General features: G+C 39.9%; 1 pseudogene; it reads right to left on the reverse strand.

Annotated features, from left to right (window-relative positions):
* Nucleotides 1-20,689, reverse strand: part of LOC110576078 — a 61,878-nt pseudogene extending 41,189 nt beyond the window's left edge.
* Nucleotides 20,690-20,955: the final 266 nt, after the last annotated feature.

The following is a 20,955-nucleotide window of genomic DNA, read 5'->3' on the forward strand; positions in this document are numbered from 1 at the left end:
CCACCCCACCCCCCACTCCAGCAACCCTCAGTTTGTTTCCTGAGATTAAGAATTCCTCATATCAGTGAGGTCATATGATACATGTCTTACTCTGATTGACTTATTTCGCTCAGCATAATACCCTCCAGTTCCATCCACATCGTTGCAAATGGCAAGATCTCATTCCTTTTGATGGCTGCATAATATTCCATTGTATATATATACCACTTCTTCTTTATCCATTCATCTGTCGATGGACATCTTGGCTCTTTCCACAGTTTGGCTATTGTGGACATTGCTGCTATAAACATCAGGGTGCACGTACCCCTTCAGATCACTACATTTGTATCTTTGGGGTAAATACCCAGTAGTGCAATTGTTGGATTGTATGGTAGCTCTATTTTCAACTTTTTGAGGAACCTCCATACTATTTTCCAGAGTGGCTGCACCAGCTTGCATTCCCACCAACAGTGTAGGAGGGTTCCCCTTTCTCCGCATCCCCGTCAACATCTGTCATTTCCTGACTTGTTAATTTTAGCCATTCTGACTGGTGTGAGGTGGTATCTCATTGAGGTTTTGATTTGGATTTCCCTGATGCCGAGCGATATTGAGCTCTTTTTCATGTATCTGTTGGCCATTTGGATGTCTTCTTAGGAAAAATGTCTGTTCATGTCTTCTGCCCATTTCTTGATTGGATTCTTTGTTCTTTGGGTGTTGAGTTTGATAAGTTCTTTATAGATTTTGGATACTAGCCCTTTATCTGATATGTCATTTGCAAATATCTTCTCCCATTCTGTCGGTTGTCTTTTGGTTTTGTTGACTGTTTCTTTGATGAAGACTTTGATGAAGGACTTTGATGAAGTCCCAATTTTTGCCATTTTTTTGTCCTTGCTTCCCTTGCCTTTGGCGATGTTTCTAGGAGGAAGTTGCTGCAGCTGAGGTCGAAGAGGTTGCTGCCTGTGTTCTCCTTTAGGATTTTGATGGACTCCTGTCTCACATTGAGGTCTTTCAACCATTTGGAGTCTGTTTTTGTGTGTGGTGTAAGGAAATGGTCCAGTTTCATTCTTCTGCATGTGGCTATCCAATTTTCCCAACACCATTTGTTGAAGAGACTGTCTTTTTTCCATTAGACATTCTTTCCTGCTTTGTCAAAGATTAGTTGACCATAGAGTTGAGGGTCCATTTCTGGGCTCTCTATTCTGTTCCATTGATCTATGTGTCTGTTTTTTTGCCAGTAGCATACTGTCTTGTTGATGACAGCTTTGTGATAGAGCTGGAAGTCCAGAATTGTGATGCCGCCAGCTTTGCTTTTCTTTTTCAACATTCCTCTGGCTATTCGGGGTCTTTTCTGGTTCCATACAAATTTTAGGATTATTTGTTCCATTTCTTTGAAAAAAGTGGATGGTATTTTGATGGGGATTGCATTGAATGTGTAGATTGCTCTAGGTAGCATTGACATCTTCACAATATTTGTTCTTCCAATCCATGGGCATGTAACGTTTTTCCATTTCTTTGTGACTTCCTCAATTTCTTTCATGAGTATTTTATAGTTTTCTGAGTACAGATCCTTTGACTCTTTGGTTAGATTTATTCCTAGGTATCTTATGGTTTGCAGTGCAGTTGTAAATGGGATCGACTCCTTAATTTCTCTTTCTTCTGTCTTGTTGTTGGTGTATAGGAATGCCACTGACTTCTGTGCATTGATTTTATATCCTGCCACTTTACTGAATTCCTGTATGAGTTCTAGCAGTTTTGGGGTGGAGTCTTTGGGGTTTTCCACATAAAGTATCATATCATCTGCAAAGAGTGAGAGTTTGACTTCTTCCTTGCCAATTTGGATGCCTTTGATTTCTTTTTGTTGTCTGATTGCTGTGGCTAGGACTTGTAGTACTATGTCGAATAGCAGTGGTGATAGTGGACATCCCTGCCGTGTTCCTGACCTTAGGGGGAAAGCTCTCAGTTTTTCCCCATTGAGAATGATATTTGCTGTAGGTTTTTCATAGATGGCTTTTATGATATTGAGGTATGTACCCTCTATGCCTATATTCTGAAGAGTTTTGATCAAGAAAGGATGCTGTACTTTGTCAAAAGCTTTTTCTGCATCTATTGAGAGGATCATATGATTCTTGTTCTTTCTTTTGTTAATGTATTGTATCATGTTGATTGATTTATGGATGTTGAACCAACCTTGCAGCCCAGGGATAAATCCCGCTTGGTCGTGGTGAATAAGCCTTTTAATGTACTGTTGGATCCTATTGGCTAGTATTTTGGTGAGAATTTTTGCATCCATGTTCATCAGGGATATGGGTCTGTAATTCTCCTTTTAATGGGGTCTTTGTCTGGTTTCAGGATCAAGGTAATGGTGGCCTCATAAAATGAGTTTGGAAGTTTTCCTTCCATTTCTATTTTTTGGAACAGTTTCAGAAGAATAGGTATTAATTCTTCTTTAAATGTTTGGTAGAATTCCCCTGGGAAGCCATCTGGCCCTGAGCTTTTTTTTGGGGGGGCAGATTTTTGATGACTGCTTCAATTTCCTTAGTGGTTATAGGTCTGTTCAGGTTTTCTATTTCTTCCTGGTTCAGTTTTGGTAGTTGATACATCTCTAGGAATGCATCCATTTCTTCCAGGTTATCTAATTTGCTGGCATAGAGTTGCTCATAATATGTTCTTATAATTGTTTGTATTTCTTTGGTGTTGGTTGTGATCTCTCCTCTTTCATTCATGATTTTGTTGATTTGGGTCATTTCTCTTTTCTTTTTGATAAGTCTGGCCAGGGGTTTATCAATCTTGTTAATTCTTTCTTTCGAAGAACCAGCTCCTAGTTTCGTTGATCTGTTCTACTGTTCTTTTAGTTTCGATTTCATTGATTTCTGCTCTGATCTTGATTATTTCTCTTCTCCTGCTGGGTTTAGGCTTTATTTGCTGTTCTTTCTCCAGCTCCTTTAGGTGTAGGGTTAGGTTGTGTACTTGAGACCTTTCTTGTTTCTTGAGAAAGGCTTGTATTGCTATATACTTTCCTCTTAGGACTGCCTTTGCTGCATCCCAAAGATTTTGAATAGTTGTGTTTTCATTTTCATTGGTTTCCATGAATTTTTTTAATTCTTCTTTAATTTCCTGGTTGACGCATTCATTCTTTAGTAGGATGCTCTTTAGCCTCCATGTAGTTGAGTTCTTTCCGACTTTCCTCTTGTGATTGAGTTCTAGTTTCAAAGCATTGTGGTCTGAAAATAGGCAGGGGATGATCCCAATCTTTTGGTACCAGTTGAGACCTGATTTATGACCTAGGATGTGATCTATTCTGGAGAATGTTCCATGGGCACTAGAGAAGAATGTGTATTCTGTTGCTTTGGGATGGAATGTTCTGAATATATCTGTGAAGTCCATTTGGTCCAGTGTGTCATTTAAAGTCTTTATTTTCTTGTTGATCTTTTGCTTCGATGATCTGTCCATTTCAGTGAGGGGGGTGTTAAAGTCCCCCACTATTATTGTATTGTTGTCGATGTGTTTCTTTGCTTCTGTTATTAATTGCCTTATATAATTGGCTGCTCCCATGTTAGGGGCATAGATATTTACAATTGTTAGATCTTCTTGTTGGATAGACCCTTTAAGTAAGGACCCTTTAAGTCTTTGCCTTCCTCATCTCTTACTACAGTCTTTGGTTTAAAATCTAATTTGTCTGATCTAAGGATTGCCACCCCAGCTTTCTTTTGGTGTCCATTAGCATGGTAAATGGTTTTCCACCCCCTCACTTTCAATCTGGGGGTGTCTTTGGGTCTAAAATGAGTCTCTTGCAGACAGCATATCGATGGGTCTTGTTTTTTAATCCAATCTGATAGCCTGTCTCTTTTGATTGGGGCATTTAGCCCATTTACATTCAGGGTAACTATTGAAAGATAGGAATTTAGTGCCACTGTATTGCCTGTAAGGTGACTGTTACTGTATATTGTCTGTGCTCCTTTCTGGTCTATGTTGCTTTTAGGCTCTCTCTTTGCTTAGAGGACCCCTTTCAAGATTTCTTGTAGGGCTGGTTTCATGTTTGCAAATTCCTTTAGTTTTTGTTTGTCCTGGAAGCTTTTTATCTCTCCTTGTATTTTCAATGACAGCCTAGCTGGATAGAGTATTCTTGGCTGCATATTTTTCTCATTTAGTGCTCTGAATATATCCTGCCAGTCCTTTCTGGCCTGCCAGGTCTCTGTGGATAGGTCTGTTGCCAATCTAATGTTTCTACCATTGTAGGTTACAGATCTCTTCTCCCGAGCTGCTTTCAGGATTTTGATGCCTGTTTCCTTCCCCAAATTAGGGAAGTTCTCTGCTACAATTTGCTCCATTATACCTTCTGCCCCTCTCTCTCTTCTTCTTCTGGGATCCCAATTATTCTAATGTTGTTTCATCTTATGGTATCGCTTATCTCTCGAATTCTGCCCTCGTGATCCAGTAGTTGTTTATCTCTCTTTTTCTCAGCTTCTTTATTTTCCGTCATTTGGTCTTCTATATCACTGATTCTCTCTTCTGCCTCACTTATCCTAGCAGTTAGCACCCCCATATTTGATTGCACCTCATTAATAGCCTTTTTGATTTCGACTTGGTTAGATTTTAGTTCTTTTACTTCTCCAGAAAGGGTTTCTCTAATAACTTCCATGCTTTTTTCAAGCCCAGCTAGTATCTTTAAAGTGATGATTCTGAACTCTAGATCTGACATCGTACTAATGTCCATATTGAATAGGTCCCTGGCAGTCGGTACTACCTCCTGTTCTTTTTGTTGAGGTGATTTTTTCCATCTTGTCATTTTGTCCAGAGGAGAATAGATTAATGAGAGAACAAAATGCTAACAGGGTAACAATGTCCCCAGAAAATATACTCTAAACAAATCAGAAAAGACCTGAAGCAGTGGGAAAAGAAAGGGAAAGAGAGAAAAAAGAAAAAGAAAAAGATAAAGATAGAAACAAACAAAAACAGAACAAAACAGAACAAAAAAACAGAATATGATCAAATATGATCAGGCTGGTATATAGATCAGTGCCACACACTAGATTTGGGGTGTATTTTTGTCTGTTAGAAGAAAGTGCCTCCCAAAATTTTAAAGAAAGAAAAACTTATATATGTACAAAAATAAGGGTTGATATGATGAAGGGATGGAATATGACTGTAAAGATGGAAATTATAAAAAATTTTATAAAAGGAATTGATAAGAAGTTGTTTGAAAAAAGAAAGAAGAGGATTTAAAAAAAGAAAAAAGAAAAAAAAAGGGAGAGAATGTGATCAGGCAGGGGAGTAGAAAAAAACCATACACTAGAGATTTAGGGTATATCTTCTGTTAGAAGAAACTATCTCAAAAATTTTAAAGAGAGAACAACTTATATATATATGCCAAAAATAAGGGTAACTATTATGAAGGGATAGAATATGACTCTAAAAATGAAAAATAAAAATGTTTTTTAAAAAAGGGGTTGATAAGATGTTGGTTGAAAAAGGGAAAAAGAAAAATTCAAAAAAAATAAAAAGACAGTTAAAAAAAATTAACTTTGAAAGACTACAGAATCATGGTAAAAAAAGCCATGAATTCTATGTGCAGTATTCCCCTAGCGCTGGAGTTCTGCTGTTCTCATTGATCGGTAAACTTGGTCTTGGCTGGCTGTTCTCGCTGATCTTCTGGGGAGGGGCCTGTTGCCGTGGTTCCCAAATGTCTTTGCCGGAGGCGGAATTGCCCCACCCTTGCCCAGTCCAGGCTAAGTAATCTGCTCGGGTTTGCTCTCTGGAGCTTTTGTTCCCTGCAAGCTTTCCGTACAGCCTTGGAGGCGGAGAGTGAAAATGGCGGCCTCCCAATTTCCGCCCTGGAGGAGCTGAGAACTCAGGGCCCCACTCCTCAGTGCGCCCCCAGAGAAAATCAGTCAGTCACTCCCGTCTTCCCAGTCTCCAGCTGCACTCTGTGCTCACCCGGCTTGTGACCGCGCGTTTCTATCTCTGGCACCCAACCCCGTGTGGAGTCTCCAAACCCAGCAGATCCCTGCAGTGCACTCCTGCACCTCTCCTCCCCGGGGAAGAAGGTGAGTCTCCCCGGATCTGCTACTTGTTGGGTCCCTGCTGGAGGAGCAGTGGCCCGACTGTGCCGTGGATCATGGTTTATGGCAACCCCGAGCTGACAGCCCACTCCTCGGCTCCGTCTCTGCAGCCGGCTTCCCTGCTCTGATACCTGGGAGCTCTGCTGCACTCAGGCACCCCCGGTCTTTCTGTGACCCCGAGGGTCCTGAGACCACACTGTCCCATGAGGGTTCCACCCCCCGCTTAGCCACTGGAGTGATGTCCCTCAGCGGAGCTGACTTCTAAAAGTTCCGATTTTGTGCTCTGCGGCTCTATCACTTGCCAGAAGCGGCCAACGGAGGCCCCCTCCCCCGCCGTCTATCCTCCCGAATATCGCCTTGGATTCACTTCTCTGCAAGTCCTACCTTCCAGAAAGTGGTCGCTTTTCTGTTCAGAGTGTTGTTGCTATTCTTTTCTTCGATCTCCTGTTGAGTTTGTAGGTGTTCAGAATGGTTTGATCCCTATCTACCTGAATTCCTGAGACCAGACGAAATTCAGGTCTCCTACTCCTCTGCCATCTTGTTCCGCCCTCCTTGTTTTTTAAAAATTTTTATTTTATTATTATTTTTTAAAGATTTTATTTATTTATTTATTTGCCCGAGAGAGAGAGACAGCGAGAGAGGGAATACAAGCAGGTGGAGCGGGAGAGGGAGAACAGGCCTCCCGCCAAGCAGGGAGCCTGATGTGGGGCTTGATCCCAGGACCCTGAGATCATGACCTGAGCCAAAGGTGTTCGCTTAACCAACTGAACCACCCAGGCGCCCCTAAATTTTTATTTTTATTTAATTTTGTTTATTATTATTATTTTAAGTAGGCTCCATGCCCAATGTGGGACTTGAACTAATGACCCTGAGGTTAAGAGTCGCATGCTCTACCGACTGAGCCAGCCAGGCACCTGTCTCCTTTCTTACAGAGAGCAATTTAACTTTTCTCTGAGCTTCTTCAGTTTACATCCTCGTGTAACAACTCAGGCTTCCATTTTGTTTGGGATCTTTATCTTTAGAAGGCAGGGAACATTACTTATGACAATCAATATTGCTGATTTTTTTCTTTTACCTTCAGGCTCCAATATGGCTAGATACTGCCATTTACTGATCCTGTCTTTATTTAAAATTTTGATATTTTGTTCATCATGTATTTTGTCTTATTTTTTATTTAAAAAAAGGTTGCATTAAAATATTATTTATCTTGATTCTGAGTCTTTTGCTACCTCCTTACATTTTGCATCCAAGGGCAGTGCCTCACTTGTCCTGGCCTTTGATAACCTTCAGGGATTTTAGAAATACATTTTAATGTACTTTATACAAGTATAATTTTCCTGAAATACAGGCTTTCTTGAGCTACCCAGTCTGACCTTTTGTATATATTTTTAAATTTTATTATGTTATGTTAATCACCATACATTACATCATTAGTTTTTGATGTAGTGTTCCATGATTCATTGTTTGCATATAACACCCAGTGCTCCATTCAGTACGTGCCCTCTTTAATACCCATCACCAGGCTAACCCATCCCGCCAACCCCCTCCCCTCTAGAACCCTCAGTTTGTTTCTCAGAGTCTATAGTCTCTCATGACCTGTATATAAATGGTTCTTTCTGCCCATCAGAAGGTGGTGTTAGAGGAAAAGTAAGGAACTGACTTTATTCCAGAATACATGAAGTAAATAGTTGGTCATGAACAAGTCAGGGTATGGTTAAGTGGTAAATGTGTGAAACAGTGGTAGATGTTTTAGAAGGCAGCAAGATGGGCCAGGGCAAGAAAGATCTGGAACTAGAAACTAAACCAACATGTCTGGGAGATCCCAACTCAGTAATGGATTCAGCTTCATGTCCAGAAAAATCTAGTACAGGCAACAGGAAGCAGTTCAGGTAGATGGCCAGCATCAGGAGATCTGTCAAGGGCATAATTTTCCTGGAACAGAGGAGAAGAGCACTGCAAAGTTTAGAAGCAGAAAGAATGCACAAACACAAGATATTTGGTGAGTTGGAAGCCTGGTGGCATCTGGATCGGGTGGCTTTAAAACTGGAAGAAGGGGAAATGAAAGTTGGGGATAATTAGCATTTTTTGCCCTGCATGGTTGGAGCAGGGATAAGGAACATGTTGGTCCCAAGCTTGTGGCTCATTTTGCAAATGGCTTTAGCCAAGGGAGTGGCACAACGAGAGAGAGGAACCAGGCAAGACACTAGAGCTAAGAATGGGAGAGTATGTAGAATCCCTTCTCTATACTATGCATGCCTAGAAACAGGAAATTTTAAGCAGCAATTCTTTGATGATGATGATGATGATAAGGTGATTTAAATGTAATATTACTTAGAGAAAAGCATCCAGAATACTACTTTGTTTTTATCACTAGAAAAAGGGTTTTCTTCCAAAGCTTAACTCAATTAATGTCTTACCTCCCCCAATATGCCAGAACCACAAATTCTGCAGGGTGTTAGTTATGCATCAAATTCACCTTCTAATATTCATGATGGCTAAATAATTTTTACTTTTATATTGCCTTCTTACTGATATTTTGCCAAATTCACATATGCACAGGAAGAAAGTTGATATTTTCTCTCTGTTAGCATGAGATGCTTTATTGCTGAACTCAATGGCACCACATTAATTCAAAGGGAGAGAGGCCAATGAGACTGGAAATCAAGCCCTTCAATTCCAAATTTCCACATTTATTGCATTTGAGGATGCCAAAGTATAATGATAAAGCATTCCAGCAGGCAGAACGCACTGTTTTAAACCTATTTACTCTGCTGTAGCTGAATGTCGCTGCATATGACAAATGTTGTGAATAAGTATGTTTCAAGGCCAAAGAGCTCTATGAGAAATCCCATCGTTCTAAAGATCACAAAATCATTTCAGAAATTGAACAGTATTACAGCAGCTTAATAGTAAATTTGAATCTAATGTCTCCAACATGTCAAGAGTCCTTTAAAGCATCCTGTGGGTGGTTTGTGCACAACAGCCAGTATTCCTCTGCTTTGGACCTTCCAGGAACTGAAACTTAAATTCTCCCAAGAAGGGACTTGATTAACTAGTTGGTTACCAACAAATTGTTTAAGGTTCTCATGGTGGATGAACTCAGGAAGTCAGGCTTTGTTGGTGCAAAAGAGTCATTTTGATGGAACAATGGACCCATCATATGGTTTGAAATTAGGGAATTCACTTGTATCTTTTAGAACCTGAATGCTTTATGTAAACCAGTTACAGTTATTACCTTAAAAGCATCTGTTCTTTTTCCAAAAAGGCTTAAAAACTCAATCAAACTTTAATGAAATGAGTGCCAAGAAATCCCTGTTGTTTTATATTTGTACATCAGCCCTATGTTCTGAATTTTCTTGAATGAGATCTTTTTAAAAACTGTCCTCTTAGACCCCTTAACTATTGACACTCCCAAAATATTCCAACATTTTCTCATGCAAAGCGTATCTCCCTTACAACTTTTTACATTCTGAGGCAGCACAAAAATCTTTGTAAGACAGCATGAGGCAAAGCTGGTATCAGCCTTGTTTACCATAATCAGGATTTTCAGTTTCAGAAAATATAAGGAAATCATTTTTTGGAGGCTCTTTATGTGAGGGGGCAGCAGAGAGAAGGTAACCCCAAACTTACTTGGTCTGTCCAGACCTAGCTGTGACCAAAGCAGACTCACATTTGAGTATGCTTTTGGGGAGGGGGTAAAATAGGAGGGAAAAAAAAGCACTTGGGAAAAGAGATGGCCTTCTCTGTGTGCTTTAATGAAGAAATTTGATGCATATTCCTCACATGACTTATTTCAACCCGAATCTAAATCCACTGATGTGTAAAGCACTCTTTGGATTTGCAGTCCTGATTTTTAAATTTATTGATAATAAAGTCTCCCCTGGGCCTCAGCAGCTCTTGATTGTTAAGGTATTTCAGTGTTGCTGGTATGGTTTGCACAAACCCTAACTGAACTGCTAACATACCCTGAAATCTCAGCAGGATTAATTTTTTCACAGTTTGAGCGATTTTTATCAGATTAATTACCACCTCCTGTAGTCCAATCCCTCATTCTCAGCAAACCCACCTCAAGAAAGCCTATCTATTTCTGGAGCTGTGAATAATCTAACTGTCAAGATGCATTTAGCTGAATGCATTTTTTTTTTTTTTTTGGACAAAACTAGGTTCTTGAAATAATCCTTGCTGGGCTGGTGGTTGAAAATTGAGATGCTACATGTAAATAGGTACAGTGCTTTCAAGCAAACAGCAAAGTACTTCTGTTTGGATTTCAGGTAGTTGGCTGCATTTTTAATGGGCATTATATCTGATTTAACCCACCACCAGGACTTCCTATAGGTTTACTAGTTTTTTCCTTTTATCTCCAGATGTGCATGCCTTGTTTCTCTCGTAAAGTGTCAAAACACTTTTGCCTATATTTGGAACCTCCACTGGCTTCTATCATAATATTTTAAATATTTTATTTATTTATTTGACAGCAAAGGGAGGAGCGGGGGGGGTGGTGAGAATCTCAAGCAGACTCTGTGCTGAGCGTGGAGCCCTATGTGGGGCTTGATCTAGTGACCCTGAGATCATAACCTGAGCCAAAACCAAGAGTCCAATGCTTAACCGACTGAGCCACCCAGGCACCCCATTCTACCATAATATTTTAGCCACCCCCTATTGTGAATAGCAGAGCCAGGTGTAGGAACCATTAAATTGTGCACCAGTAATAAATAAACAAATAAATTGGGGAGAAAGGATTCCTTGTAGTAGAACGCCAACTGATTTATGTGGAGGGAGTGGTAGAGCTGGGAAATCATCATTTTGCTGCCATCATAATATAGTAGGGTTCAGGCAAGAATCATTAACTGGTGCTAACTTTGGCGGGGGGATTTTGATGAAGAGCTAGATATATGCATAGTCCCCAAGTGTCTCATCATAGATGGCTTTTAGTTATGAAGTGAAAAAGAATAACCATACAGTGGAAGAACTGGACAATGCCTTGACCAGATGATCTAAACCAATATCATAGGCAGACATTTTGTCCTCAAAATGTGGCGCTCTGAGTAGGACACATTGCTTATGTAGTTTTCTGGCTGGGAATGCATAACCTGAATCTAACCATATGGAAACATCAGACAAACCAAAACTGAGGAATGGTCTATAAAATACAGGGCCTCTACTCTTCAAAAATGTCAGTGTCATAAAAGACAAAGAAAGGCTGAGGAACTGTTTGAGATTAAGAGAAGCTAAAGGGATATGACAACTAAATGCAGTCATGATGCTGGGTTGCTTCCTATGCTGGAGGAACCAAAATGCCATAAAGGACATTATTGGGACAATTGATGAAATAAGAATATGGGCAGTAGGTAAAAGTATTGTAACAATGTTAAATTTCCTGAATTTGATAACTATACTGTGGTTATCTAAGAGAATATCTTTGTCCTTAGGAGAAGTACAAACTGGAGTATTAGGGGGCAAAGGGGATTGATGTATGTCATCTACCTTCAAATGGTTCTGAAAACAAATTATATATATACATATATTAAATATATATAAAATTCTATATAAGATATAGAAATTAGTTCTATTTAATAAATTATACATACACACATGTATGTATGTATATATATAGTCTATGCATTTGGCTACTCTGCTATCTGCATCCGAAAACAAAGCTGATCAACGTGTGTGTGTGTGGCAGGAAGAGAATGAGATAAACCTGGGTAAAAAGTAAACAGGCATTCTCTGTACTATTCTTGTAACTTTTAAGTTTGAAATTATTTTCAAAGAATGATGGCAACTGTTTCCCTTATGAGTATACCTTGTGGATTCCCATCTCCATTCCCTCACTGATACCATTCCCACAACAATTCTCCTTAACCTGGCAAGTCAGCTTCTCCAAATCTTACCAGATCTCCAGGTCCAGTTCAAACATGACCTTCCTCTATGCACTGCTCCTTTCTCTACATTCCTACAGCACTGTTGGTGTCATTATCATCTGGCCTGATCCTGTTGATTGGCTTTGTTTTGGGATGTAAACAGCATAGTGGCTAAATGCACAGACTGTGGAATCAGACTGTCTGGGTTTAAATATCTGTTCTGCCACTTACAAGATGTGTGACCTTGAGTAAGTTCCTTACCTTCTATTACCTTCCTTTGACAGGAAGCAGCATTATGTGACAGAGAAAAGAGCTCTCACTGGGAGTTCAGAGGCTTGATTCTAGGGGTAGATTTGCCACAATTGTGTGACCTTGTGGATTTCAGTTCTCTCCCCTGTAAAATAAGGGGGTTGGGATGAACAAGTGGTTCTCCACCCAGGCTGACATTAGAATCATCTGGGGAGCTCTAAAATACATATAAAATATATCAATGTCCAATGCCCACCCCCTCTCCCCTGCCCCCACCCCAAAATTCTGATTTGATTGGTAAAGGGTGAGTCTCAGGTATGGTAGTTCTTGGAAGCTCTTTACAATTCTATGATTTTATGCAAAGGTGCTGCTGTGAATTCTTTGTTGTTATTGAGGGCCCTTCTGTCTCCCCCACAATGTGTGGCCTAGGGCTTGATCACATGGTAGGGACGCACAATGCCAATATGTTAACTAAAATAATGATTGGCTAGGGCGCCTGGGTGGCTCAGTCGGTTAAGCGACTGCCTTCGGCTCAGGTCATGATCCTGGAGTCCCTGGATCGAGTCCCGCATCGGGCTTCCTGCTCGGCAGGGAGTCTGCTTCTCCCTCTGACCCTCCCCTCTCTCATGTGCTCTCTCATTCTCTCTCTCTCAAATAAATAAATAAAATCTTTAAAAAAAAAATAAAAAAATAAAATAATGATTGGCTAAGATTTTCCTCTATTTTTACCCCAGTGAGAAAGAGACATCTCTGACGATCTCAGCATCTTGACAGAATGATTATTGCCTCCTAGGATCCCCTACTAGCCATAGGAAATTAGCTGTAGCAGTGTATGCTTTTAATGGGAATCTAGCACGTCAATGGGCTATTTCTGTCATTGTGGTTTAGTTTGATATTCCAATATGCCCCTGCTGATTTCCGTGATACTTAGCAAAAAAGAAGAGGCGGCGGTTCTCCCTTGGTTCACATCTGACCAATTGCTATGCTTGAGGCAATCACAAAACACCATAGGTGTTGAAAATGATTAGAGACAATTAAGATAGTGCAGCCTCCTAGGAAGATGCCACTATCAAGTCTTCGATCTTCCGAATGCACAGGTTGTATGTTCCTGCAGCAGCAATTACCTAAAAATATCTAATACTTAATTACTTTCAAAGTGTCAGTCTTCATAACCGGGTATTAGAATGTTCTAATTGATAGCGCAGCTGCAGCTTTCCTGCCTGACACTGGCATATGGCTTGCAATCTTCTTCTACCTTGATCAATTTTCTTTCTTCATAAAGCTCACTTACAGATTGCAGAATGCAGGCATGATATACCTGCGATTGGAATTACTGGACCTTTTTTTGTAATTTACCATTTCCAGCTTTGAAAGGGGAAAACACACACACACACACAAGTAAATGAGAAGAAAAAGAAAAAAATAGCTCAGCTTAGGGGCCTATGGCAACCAAATTGTGTTGGAAAACTTCCTAGTTCCTGTTGCTTTTGCATTTCATTTTAAGAAAATCCTATACACATGCAATATAATGTCAGCTAGAGTCACCCTCATCATCCTTAGAATCTAAGTAAGATTGGCTGGAACCTCTATCCCAGTGATTGTGGAAAGTCCAAAGCCCTCCATGAGCCATTGCAGTCACTCGTAGCTCTGAGCACTTGCCATGTCAGTGTCTTCTCACTCTGCTGTATGTGCAGTTTCTGTTCTATAGTATGTTGTCTCAAACTCAGAACTTAGCCTTAATTTTCCAAAAACCCACTCACACAAGGAAAGCGGATGTGGCTGATTTTAATGAAGCTTGGGGGATATAGGGGGATTTTTACCACAGGCATGCAAACAACTTTAAATGGAGTAGTAACTATTCTTGTCCTTCAAAGTCCCTTAACCCAATCTCCAGCCTCCCACCATGTTGCTTAGCCTCCTTGATCTTTCCTCATGGCCTCTTCCCTTTTCTTTACTTTTTGCACCTGTCCTCTCAGGAGGAATCTAAAGGTATTACAAATTTTCTTATGCAAAGCAATTAGGCTCTCTAGTGCTAACTCCAATACTTAATTCTGGGCCTCCCTTTGCATACTCTCAGTTGTACATTTACTGCTTAAAAGGGCCCATCTGATTGGGTTTGTTTTCTAGTATATACATAAATGAGTGTGTGTGTATGTACGTGTGTGTATACATGCATACATATACACACATATATATCTAAATTTATAAAACTTATATATCAATTAAAACTTAATTGACAGGATTGACAACAGGATTTCCTATAGAACAGCCTTTAACTCATTTGCAGGGTTTTATGTTCTTTCTAGTCCTAATTGATTCTCTATACAGCTGTCAAATGAATCTTCCAGAAACTTTTTTCATCATGTTATTTCTCTGCATACCACCCTTCATTAATATGATCTAGTGAATATTTAGATGTTAGTCATTGATAATGGGTTAATGTATTATTTCCAGAAACTTATGCATTTTGTCAGGAAGTTTTAATGTCTTGAACTAGAGGAATGAGTAATAATCTATGTGTTGTGCTTAGAATAGATTCTGGAATATAGTAAGTGCTTAGTAAAGGTTAGTGACTAATGTTGTTGTTATTGTTATTACATTATTGGGATTTTGGGTGTGGTGGTAGTGGCTGGGTCAGTGGGAAGAGGGTATGGACAAAGCATGGGGACTTGTTGGTGCTGCTCAAATTTCTGTAGTTAAACAGCTTATTTTTATCTGTGAGTAATGTCAGAGCTAGGATTCACAAGTGGTTCCTTCTTTGTTGTATTCACTATTGCCCACCAACTTTCCCCAGCCAAGTCAGGAGTTACAATTAAATGAATGTCTAAACTCTTCAGCCTTCCATGCAACATCTGGCATGATCAGATTCCTCTTTATTTTTCCAAACTTTGACTCCCCTGCATCCATATACAATTTTATGTTCCAGTTATGCTTGCCTTGTGCTTTTTTTTTTTTTTTTTGCTTGTCTTATACCTTTGACCTAACAAATTATGCTTGCTAAAATAACCTTAAATGGGAGGTCTCATTTGGAAATGAGGGAATTATACTAGGATCTACCTAAGGGGTGGTGGTAGTTGGGGATCAGAAATCGGGAATTAAGTTAAGCATTGTTAAACTCCACCATCATTATGCATTTCCTATTTTCTAAAAATGGCCATATGGTGATCATCTGCATTCCTCTTTACCTTTCATTAAGCATAGTGTTCCCCAAAGTTAAGATTAAAAGCAGTTTCTCCAATATTACACTGTATGTTAACTAACTAGAATTTAAATAAATTTGAAGGAAAAAAAGTAAAGTGTTTTCTGAACCCCACTGATGTATTGCTGTCTCACTGGGCAGGATTATTTTCCTCTGCTCTGATTTAACCTGCTTCTCAGTGAGAATAGACAAAGCCAGTGTGGGTGATCTTACCTAGAGTAAAGCAGGGTTCTTCAAAAGCCAGAGGCAGGCACCAACTCTGTTAGCAGAACCAACAGAGGCAAGGCTCTCTGTGAAGACTTCCAAGCACTGGCAGGTGGGAGGTAGAGGATTTGGGCATGCTTCAACAGGCTCAGTCTGTACCTGAACTTTGTTCCAAGGACAGTTACATACTGCAGAAGTCTGGCTCATTTGTTGGTCCACACTTTAATTAATGCTATCAATCAAAAAACATGCTGCTTGCCCATAACTAGGTTTATTGTTGTCTTCCTGAAATAATTACTTTGGCCATCCAGTCCCCCAACAAAATTCCATATTGGAAACCATATTGAAAACACTGTTTTTTGTAAGATGGTAAAATTGGCCCATCTGTTTCTCTCTCTGCTTACTTGTAAACAGGGGAATAGTGAGACACACTCCTCACCATGGTCCAGACTCTTTTCAAAGCATTACACCAGCCAGAGAATCTCACCTCGTTTACTTCTGGAGATTGTTTCTTTCTCCTGGAGGAGAACAAACTGCTTTGGGAAAAGATCACAATCTAGTTATGGATTTCTCTGACCAGATCCAGTTGAGTGGAGGACTATAGGGTAGGGAAGTCTGGATTCTGAAGGAAAAAGAGATGGTTGGGGCTGGTGTACAACACTACTATCAGTGTCTGAATGTCTTAAGGGGATCAGAGGGGGAAAGTGTAAAACCTGAAGAGCTTAGATCCTACTGCTTACATCTGTCCATGTACTAAAGGGTCAGTCAGTAACAGTGTTCTTCTCAGTTGTTGCCTCTCCCTTATCCTGACCCAATGTATAAAGCAGTTTCTTCACTTGTATTAATACCTTACCCTGGAAATCCCACAGGGTTCTTGTGAGAATCAAAAGTGGTAATGATTGTGAATGTCTTTGCAGGTGGAAAATTGCTGTACAAATGTAGGGACTTGGCTAGAAAACCACAGAATCTTAAGATTTGATGAGACTTAAAACGTAATCTGTCCAATTCCCTGTCCTATGCTTGAAGAAACTATAGCACTATATTTACTTAAATATTTACAAGTATAAGCATTACTTGGGGAGTGATTGAGTCATTCAATGAATATTTATTGAGCACCTATTATTTTTCAGATGCTGTTCTAAGTGCTATAAGATAAAACAGTTAATAAAACAGATGAAGCCTCTGCCCCCAAAGAGCTTAAACTTGGGGTGCCTGGGTAGCTCAGTTGCAGCTCAGGTCATGGTCCTGGGGTCCTGGGATCGAGCCCTGTGTCGGGCTTCCTGCTCAGTGGGGAGTCTGCTTCTCCCTCTGCCCCTCTCCCTGCTCCTATGCTCTCTCTCTCTCAAATAAATAAATAAAATCTTAAAAAAAGTTTAAACTTGAGTAATGAGGGCTTATATAACATGTAAATAAAATAATATAAATGATTTCTGATAATGATACATGGCGTGCAGGTAATTAAAATAGGCGTATGTGATAGAGTGAGTGGAGGGAGCAACCTTAGATTATGTTGTCAGGGAAGGGTTCTCTGAGGAGGACATACTTAGTTTTTAATGAAAGAAGGAGCCAGACTACAAAGACCAAGTGGAAGAACATTCCAGGTAGAGGATGTAGCCAATGAAAAGGCCCTGAGTGGGGGAAGATATATTTGAGGATCAATATAGCCAGAACAGATTTTGTGAAGAGGGGAGTAATAAGAGAAGACCATAGAGGTAGGCAGGGGCCAGATCATGAAGGGAATTTTAAATAAACAAACAAACAAATTATTTATATTTGAATCTAAATGTGATGGGAAGCCATTGGAGGGTTTTAAGCAAGGGCGTTACGTTATCAGTTTTGAATTTTAATAAGAATCTTCTGGCTGCCATGTTGAGAAAAAAACCAAAGGCATCAAAGGTGGAAACTGGGATAGCCATTAGGAGACTGTGGTAATTGTATATTTGTTCGAAAGTATTTGTTCCTTTCTTGCCATGATTTCCTGTAGGCTAAATATATTTTCCCTCCCTCTTAACTTTGGGCTTGGCCATGTCACTTGACTTGGACAATTAAATTTGAGAAGATGTAACCTATATCCTATCAGAGCAGAGCTGCAAATGCACTTATGGTTTGGCTCTGCTGCCCATGAACTTCTGTTCTCCACTATCAGAATATCATGGCCTTCAGGGTCCTTTGTAGACACATGAAACTAAGTTCATCCCAGTGGAACCCAGCAGAATTCAGTTGAGTTGCAGCCCTCATGTAACTTGAGCAAGAAATAAATATTTCCAGAAGCCCCAGAGATTCTGGGATTGTTGGAAGCTACCAAAAGCAATAACAAAAACAAAACCACAAACCCAAACCCAAAAATGAACAAAACGAACTCCCCTCAAAAAAACTGGTAACAGTGGAAATGGCGAGAAGTGGTTAATTTTACATATGTTTTGAAGGCATAACTAAAAAGACTTGGTGATGTTTCCAAGATGTGGGATGAAAGAGAAGAAGAGTCAAGGATCGCTTTTGAGCAACTGAGCAAATGGGGCATCGTTTACTGCAAAGGGGAAGAATTAGGGAAGAGCTAGTATGAGGGGAACCAGGGGTTCATTTTTGGCCATCTTATGTTTGAAGTGATTATTAAAGATATATATTGATCTACCTTTGCCTCCCAACAAATTCTTACTTATTTGCTTGTTTTATTTTGCTTTATCTATAAAAAGAATATTTGGTAGCTTACATTAAAGTACTGGTACAACCCTTAATGCAAGGGGATTCAGAGGGAAAATTATATTGAAAAAGTCTGGCAGAGGAAAACTACTGCAATTCAACACAATTAGTTTTGAGCTTCTTAGTAACCAAAATGAGGAGGCAAAGGCAGTGAGTTATAAAACTCTCATTTTCTGGGGCAGTGGTTCTCAATCTTGGCTGCAGAGTATAATCCTGGAGCTTAGCCAAGCACATTGTAAATGGTGACCCCTGATGCTGCACAACTCAACAGCCCTGTCCAGCACCCACTTCTAGAAATCCAAATTTAACTGGTCTAGGATGGAGATGGCATGCGAATATGCCGACTATTAGATGATTCTAATGTGCAGCCAGAATTGAGAACTACTACTTTTATAGAAGAAAGAATACCCATTGATATGGAAAGATAAACTTGTTGCTGAGCTCTGATTAATTTTGTCTCAGGCATGTTTATGTAAGGGGTATTGAGCTATGTAATGAATGATGCTATAGATTAGCAATTTCACATGATAAGGAAGCTTTTCTCCTTTACTGCTTATTATACGTACCCTCAGTGAAAGCTGAAGTTGTGAGGTTAAAATGATAGTTGTGTAAAAGCAGAAGCCAGAGTGATAGGGTCCAGTTATGTGGCTTCTGGTAATTTGGTTTAGGAGAGTAATAAAGCTTGGAAAATCATGGGGAGGAAAGAGTCAATGGAATCTTCATGAGCACTGATAGTTTCAAGAAGGCTTTGCTCAGTTTGACCATCAAGCCACTCGAGTATTCCTCAAGTGTCTGAGCCTTTCAGCCAACTTTTCCCCCTTAACTGAGGCCTGCCTGTGGTTGGGCAGGGAATGGTTTGTGTTTGCCTTCCCTTTTAGTTTTGTCACTGTTATGCTTTCCCATGCCAAGCAGGTTTTTCCTTTGGGGGAAGACACTTAGGTAGAGAATGAAATTAAGAAATAATGTAATGATGATGGCGGCAATTCTTTGCACAGCCTAAGAGCAGTTGGCTGCTAATTGTGAAGCAGTAATAAGGGGGGCCCTGGGCCATAAGGTTTGCATTTGGAACACCTGTAGTTTTCATTTAACACCATGGATCATTAAACAGCTGCTCAAAATGGGATTATTAAAACAAACACAGTTGCACTGTTTTATGCGTGTGTTATATTGCAGTGAGCAGATCATATGCAAACAGAGGGATCTTGTTAAAAAAAGACACTCTAAGCATATTTAAAGGTACTTTCTCATGAAGGCAAATCTAGCTGGGTATTTTTCTGCCTTTGTGAAGTTGAAACTGATTGAACTTGTTGGATTTTGCCTTAAGCTTTTTCACTGGGGCTGAGGGGCATAGAAAACTTGATGACAAGTGTCTTCTAAGGAGGAGGCCTTCATTGAAGTCACTGGCATGCTCTAAAACTGGCCTGTCAGGTGTGTTCCTTTCACTGAAGAAAGCAAAATGCATTATCCTCTGTAATATGAAGATGATCTTTTGGGAAGAAGAGGAGCTTTCTGGAGTTTTTCCATCATTGGGGATGTGTTTGTTCTGTCACCCATACTTTCACATTAATATCCCCTTAACCTGTTTCATTACACATTTGTAAGATGGATAATTAAAATTAGATGTCGAGTTTGTGTCCAGAGTCAGGGTGCAGACTAAAGCTGGAATCTAGAGATTTTTTTAAATTTAAAAATAATTGGCCTTTGGTTGAAATATTTTCTAATTATTTGTCAAAGGACATTTTAGATGCTTCAGAATGCAAGATTCTCAAAGATGTAGTTGATATATTGGTGTTTTTAGGTATGTATTTATGAGAATGACAATGGAGAATGTATGAGAGGTGTGTGTGTGTGTGTGTGTGTGTGAGAGAGAGAGAGATCAAGAGATTGGGAATTTGATCCATCAACATCACGCTCCAAATATGGATTTATCTCTTCTATAATTGCACAGATTTATGACAAGTGACACTTTATGTCTTACCCTAATTTTGTGCAGGAAGCCTTTCATAGACAGTATTTGTGGCCTTGATTTCTTTAAAGGGCCCTGTGTGACTTCCTGTTTTATAATCACATACTCAAGCAGTCTTCAGACTAGAAACAAGATCTTGGTGAGTCTGGGAACCTGTCCAGGAGTATAGGGGAGTGGGACAGGGAGGAAAGACTTAGATCTCTCAGTGGTCTGAATTACATTTACCATAAAGAAAAGTAGGAACAACTGTGTGAATCCTGAGCAGATGCATCTGGCTTACAGTTTCCTCCACATACTTGTCTGTCTCCTCTGCTCCTTTGCTGAGGTGCCCCACTTCCCCAATCCATATCCTGGCTCTGGTATCTATTGAAAAGTCAATCTTTAGCAAAACTGTTAAAGCTAGCAGTTTGTTCTTGGTGTTTTTTGCCCTTAGCTGCTGCATTAATTCTTTTTGTTTTCCCTTGATGGGCATGCATTTCCTCCCTTTCTTACACTCCTACCCTCCCTGACAAGTTCCCAGACCCCTTATTAGCTTATTTATTTTTTTTTACTCATTTCACTCACGCCCGGACCTGAGTTGGGCACCTAGGTTACAATGGAGAACCAAGCAGACAGACTTTATATGCCCTCAGGCCCCCAGGAGTAACTGTTCATTCTCTTCTGCCTTGGCAGAAGAGTTTGAAAAACAATGTCACTCAATACATTAATTCCCTCTAAAACATGCATGTAGGTCTGAGG

This window comes from Neomonachus schauinslandi, chromosome X (genome assembly GCF_002201575.2).
Source record: "Neomonachus schauinslandi chromosome X, ASM220157v2, whole genome shotgun sequence".
NCBI classification, from domain to species: Eukaryota; Metazoa; Chordata; class Mammalia; order Carnivora; family Phocidae; genus Neomonachus; species Neomonachus schauinslandi.